At 36.7% G+C, this 6,483-nt stretch overlaps 1 pseudogene; it reads left to right on the plus strand.

Annotated features, from left to right (window-relative positions):
- The first annotated feature begins 4,003 nt into the window (after positions 1-4,003).
- Positions 4,004-6,146, plus strand: LOC143595215 (F-box/FBD/LRR-repeat protein At1g13570-like; annotated as a pseudogene).
- The last annotated feature ends 337 nt before the right edge of the window (positions 6,147-6,483 follow it).

Genomic DNA, 6,483 nt, shown 5'->3' on the forward strand with positions numbered 1-6,483 from the left:
TGGATTTGTGGTTGGGTTCGGCGCCGATTATGGACAAGTATCCGTCCTTATATGCGGTAGAAAAACATAAAAATGTCTTGTTAGCAGATCGGTTGGTGGTCACTGGATCCTCTCGTCGCATTGTGTGGGATTGGCTTAGAGCTCCTTGCTCCCAACAGGAGGTGATCGAGAAGCAAGAGTTGGAAGATCTCCTTCAAGGGGTGGTGATGGTTGACCGTGAAGATTCATGGTCTTGGGCGGTTGGTAGCTGCAAAGAGTTCGAGGTTTCGTCGATTAAAAGTTGGATGGTGCGGTCCGTTGTGGATGCTGGGAGTTTCGGTTTTCAATGGAGCGATTGGGTCCCGAAAAAATGTAATATTTTTATGTGGAGGGCCGTTCTGGATTCTCTTCCAACCAAGGAGGCTTTAGCTAGACGTCATTTGCATTGTGATGATAATAGTTGCGCTTTATGTGAGAGTAATGAGGAATCGCTCGAGCACTTGTTAACCGGGTGTTTCATTTCTATGGCCGTTTGGAATGCGATTGGTTCATGGTGCAACATACCTAGATCTTTTGTTTTCCATGTCAATGATCTGGTGGAAGTGCATAAGGTTAGTGGTGCGACGGGGAACAAGAGATTGATTATTCATGGCATTGTCATCATTACTTGTTGGAGGATTTGGCGGGCTAGGAATGAAAAGATTTTTTCGGGCAAGAACACTAAGGTGGTAGAAATGGTTGCGGATATAAAATCTTTGGGTTTTCTTTGGTACAAAAATAGATCTAAGATAGGGGTAGTGGATTGGAAAAGATGGTGTTTATTTGATGTAACGTGATTGTTGTTTTTGGTTTTTGGCTTTCGGCGTCTTTCTCCGTCTTGGTGATAGTCGTTGGTGGTGTTTGTTTTTTATGAAAGTTAATTTTCAAAAAAAATTCAGTAATTCAAATCAAACCCAAATGAGACTCAATCCCACCAGATGGCCACCAACTCAGATAAGCTCCTTTCATATCAAGAAAACTCTCAATGTGGAAGTATATTAGCTTCGATATGAATTTCAAGAAATAAGAACCACTCTACAACAACAAAAAAGAGATGTGGCCGTCAGTTTAAAGAACTTGGGACAGTTACAGTCGCCATCAACATTAAACCACCATCGGAAACGTATACCAGCCACCACCGATCCGCTGCCGATAACCGACATCACCAGCTCCACCCTAGACCACCGTCTATCATCCGCCTTTGAGTCACCGGCCAACATACTAAGTACCCTTCACCGGAGAACATGCCTGAGTTCCACTACCGGCCACATCCCTCTAGATCCGACCCTCTGACCGGAGATATAACCACCCTTTTTCTTGTCGATTTAAAGCATAACCAACAGATCTAACTTTTATCAGTGTCTACTCTTTCGAACACACCCACTGTTCTTCGAGTTCATCTTCAAAAACCCAAAAAAAAAAACTTCACAAAAACCATAAAACAAACCTCAAATCAGCATTGAATCTGGATAACTACGAACACGTGACGAACTTCGAGCATCTTTATTTCCCGATATCTTCAAACTTTATTTCCAAACACCGAACTTTATTTCTAAACTTCAACGGGTCTTCAAGAAATTAAGGTCTTGGTTCGGGTAATAGCGGAAATAAAACCCGAATATCAAGAACAAAGTTGAATAATAAGATTCGACCCGCTCTGATACCAATTGAAGGTCCCGAACGAGGCGGATCCGACAACGAACGGCTTTATTCTTGATAAATGCTCGAGACGGGTGCGGTGAAATCAAACAACCGAACATAATATAAAGATAATATAAAGTATACGAACGATCTCGTTGTCGGTTAAAGATTTGATATATAAAGAAACGAACCGACCCACCCAAGGTGAGCTCCCCTTAGGTGGATGATTTACACAATCAAAAACACACACATAAGCTAACAACAAATGTCCTATATATAGCCAAACAAAACATAATCTAGAAGCTTTCCCCCTGTTGAAGTTAAACGTTTGCCCGAAGTTCTCATCTCGTGTCCGAAATTCTAGCCCACCTTAATTATTAACTTGACCATAAATATATAACAAGTTTCATACTTTGATATCGCAAGTCACATTTTCGGCCTTACAAGGACCTAAAAAAAACTTTGACTTTGCAGCAAAACAAAACAAGTTTACATTTGTTGATGTTACAACTCAACGGAGAACTTATTATTGAACATAATCGTCTACTCGCCAATAAGCGTCACGGGTAATGAAGCATGTTAAGGAAATCACGACAAACTTAATGCAAAGATAACTATTTAATCAATGTCCAAGCGATATTAATCCGTTGAGCAAAGCACCTACAAAAAATCAATTTATACCACGTCTAAGCTGCGGAACATTTGGTGCAAGTCCACTTGCATTTATTGAAGGCGTCTCCAAAGCATCTTAGTGGCAGGAAAATCCGGCCTTCTACGCTATTTACATAATTACCGGTGATCAAATCGTTTTCGGCAAGACACATAACCATAAGAAGTGTTCCCGGTATGTTATAGAGCACCATAGATGACCACAAAACGCCATAATGAATAACATTAAAAGCTACAATCTATTTTCGGGTATATACGATTTATTCCCCTACGGAAAGAGCATCCAGTTCTCCTTCAACCACTTAAATATTGTTCATTTACTCTTAACTTTATTCCTCTTTTTATACTGATTCTCACGCTGAGGGTGGCACGCGTCTCGTGGTTCTCCTGATCAAGAATCACGACACTTTTTTTTTTCTGTATGAATGACCCTGCACGATCCAATTCTCCTTCCAAGAATAGACCAAGATCATATGCATTTCTCTTAACGTTAAATCTCTTCTTACACAGTTAAGTACTAATTGTCACGCTAGAAGTTCGTCACGGCAATGCCCCCACGATCCTCCATGACAAGACTAGCGATGTTCTATTTGTATGAACGACCCAAGACGATCCATTTCTCCTTCCTGGTGCGACATGATTCTCCAAACTTCCATTCGTACGGAGTTGAGTTGCAACGATTTCTCTCCTCATTTTACAAAGTGTTTACAAATGTGATTGTGCACCAAACCGAAAGTTCCACAAAAGTTTAAGAATGTGCTCCATGGGTTTAAATAGTTATTTATTTTTATTTTTTAACACTAGTGACTACACTTGACTCGAACCCTAGGGTTACTTTAAATAGTTAAACTCAGTTTCCAAAGCATTTCACATCTTTCCAAACGAAATTTTGGCCGACACAGTCGGGAAACCCTATATCTGACCGCAAATTGTCTCAAAATTAGCTTGATGATACAGTCGACGATGAAACCCTAGATTAGATCAAAGGTAATTCGAACTCAGTTTTTCTTTCAGATGTATTCAATTGTTTTGTTAGAAAATAAAATTAAACTATACAACCTATGAATTTCGTTGGCACCACTAGGGTTTAAGCAGTTAAAAGTTTCTGAAGCAATTCGCATCTTTCCAAACGGCATACGTCTCATTTTGGAAAGGCCGGATCTGATTGCAAACTATCTCAAATTCAGCTTGATATAACAGCCGATGATGAAGTCCCAAATTAGATTGCAAGAAAGGATCTAAGACAAGCCAGTACGTAAATAATTTGTCAAATCGCTGGAATACAAATACAACTTATGACTTCGTTGCCACTGTTAACGCTGTTTCTTATAAATATCCAGAATTTGATACAATTATGTATATTTGATTTGCTTTAAGTAACCTGTCATTCATAATGATAAAAATGTATAAATATGCAAGTTCGGATATGTTTAGTTCGTAATGATAAAAATGAATTAGGTTAGAATATATTTATAACTACTTTATTTTGATGTTTGTTGATCCCTACTTGTCAAAATTATACATTTATATATTTGACATTTTTCATGAACTTTTAGCAATTTTTTAATTTTCCATTGTTTGCCGTAAATCTAATTTCGGAGTCTAAAGAAGAAAGATTTTTGAATCATTAAGTGTTTTGATTTTGTTTTGCAATCTTCCCTGCAGCAGTAGCATTATGGAGCATGAAAATCCAACAGGAGATGGTAAAGAACACACCGACTAAATTTGGATATCATCAGCACCCTTCCTCAAAACATAATGTTTGTAATATGCCACTTCAAGATGCAGTGAGAACGAGTGTTTTGTCAACGAAATGGCGGTACTGTTGGCGCGACATGCCTAAACTTGAATTTACAAACGATATGTTTGTAATACCGTCTAATTGTAAGTGCGAGGGGTTGATCAGATGTATGGTTGCCAATGCCATGTTCCAGGTATTGCTGCTACACAACGGTCCCACAATAGTAGAGTTCAACATTTCGGTTGGCATTGATGATATGCAATCTGAGTTTGCGCAGATATTAAGTTACCTTGCGAAGACAAATTGTGTGAAAGATTTTACCTTCATTAATGGTGAAAGCTTCTACAAGCTTTCCCCTTCTTTCTTTTTATTACAAGGACTGGAAAGTATGCACCTCCAAGATTGCGAATTTGAACCACCACTACTATTTAACAAATTTAGATGTTTGAAGAGCATCACGCTTGTGTCTGTTGAGGTTTCTGCTAAAATGCTTCAAAGGTTCCTCTCCAATTGCCCGCTGCTTGCGTATATCTGTTTGGTATGGTCCACACACACACACACACACACACAAACACACACATATATATATATATATATAAAGCTCCTTCAGTTATATATTTTAGGGGTGTTCAGAATTTGATTCGCATTCGAAACATTCGAAATTCGATTCGAATTCGATTATTAAGATTCGAATTCGGTTTTAAAAAATTCGAATTCGATTTGATTCGTATTCGAGTATATTAATCGAATATGAATTTATGATTTATTATTTGATTCGATTCGAAATTCGAACTTAAATTATATATACATAAATATATATAATTATTTATTTTTGTCAAATCCATAAATAACAAATATTCGTTACAAATTAATTAAACCAATAGGCAACATTATTGTTTCTTAGCCCATACTAATATGGGTGTTATTTACTTCTTGTTTTGAATATTTTGGATTTTAGACTATTTGTACTTTAGTTTTGAATTTATTATCATGTGTATTGTAGCTACTTTAAATTTATATGTTTGTTTTGCAATTATGATTATGGTTTTCGAATTTTTGGCATAGGTAAACTTGAATTAGATCGTATTTATTCGAATTAAAATCGAACTTATTCGAATTCGATTCGAATTCGAGTTTCAAATACGAATTCGAATCGAATTTCGAATTGGGCATACAATACGAATACGAATCGAATAGTTCAACTTTTAATCGAATACGAATCGAATACGAATAATGGCAAAAAAAAAACAATTATTCGGATTATTCGATTCGATTTAACTTGAAAATTCGTTATTCAATTCGATGAACACCCCTAATATATTTGGTATTTTAATGCAGCACGAAGATTCTTAAGCAAGCATTGACTTTGTACCAGCAGGAAACAAATTTACATTTGCTGATCTTCTACAATGTGTTCCTTTGATTCAGACTTTGGAGATCTTTCAGTATTATATGAAGGTTGGTAATATTTAGGTTAAAGATCGATTGCATTTGATGTGAGAATATTGTGTTTGCTAATGCTGGCTTTGTTATTTTGTTAAAGTACTTGTGTGCAGGTGGAATGCCACATAAGCTTCCAACTTCGCTAGTCTATCTCAAAAAACTAACTTTGGAAGTGTGCTTGATGGAGCAAAACCAGATTTCGTCTGTCCTTTGTTTGATCAGGAGCTCCCCTTTATTGGAGAAAATCACTATTGAGGTAATAGTTTTATTAGTATTATTTATGTTAATGGCTGTTTATACTTCTATTGACATATTTAACATGTTTTGTAATCAGATCGATAACAAAAGGTTACCTGTTCGACGAACCCCCATCAACTTTCTTGATCTAGAATACCTCCCAGATTTGAAGTTGGATCATCTTGAGAGATTGGTTATGATTGAGTTTAGCAACTTACCTCTTGAGATGGAATTTGTGAAACTCATCATGGCTAAGTCACCTGTGCTAAAGAAAACAAGGATTGAGCTCGATGCTAATGTTTCTATTGATGAAGAACTAAAGATGCTTAGAGATTTGGTCCTACTTCCATTTCCACGGGTATCCCCTTTTGCAAAGTTAACTATTGAACACCCATAAACTTCTGTCGCTAGTTAATTTTCTTGGTCAGATTATCGATTGTCATCTCAAAGTGCTTTTAAGGACTATTATGTATGCGTTTTTATGATTTGGTTTTGTGTTTATGAACTTTGAGTTTATGCTTTGTAAGAAGTCTGAAGTTGTCATGTAAGGCAAATTACAAAAATAATCATCTTGGTTTTGAATAATCTTGTGTATAGTGCTATATATTAAGGACTGTTTAATTACCTACAATCTCGCCGTTGTTGCTAATCCATAATGCATTTGTTCCTACTACTGCACGTGGTTTGTCAATTCCATAATGCTGTTAAGAAAGAGAAATTTGCATTCTTTCTTT

This window comes from Bidens hawaiensis, unplaced genomic scaffold, assembly GCF_021521415.1.
Source record: "Bidens hawaiensis isolate Kalapana, Puna unplaced genomic scaffold, B.hawaiensis_p1.1 tig00044793_1, whole genome shotgun sequence".
NCBI lineage: Eukaryota > Viridiplantae > Streptophyta > Magnoliopsida > Asterales > Asteraceae > Bidens > Bidens hawaiensis.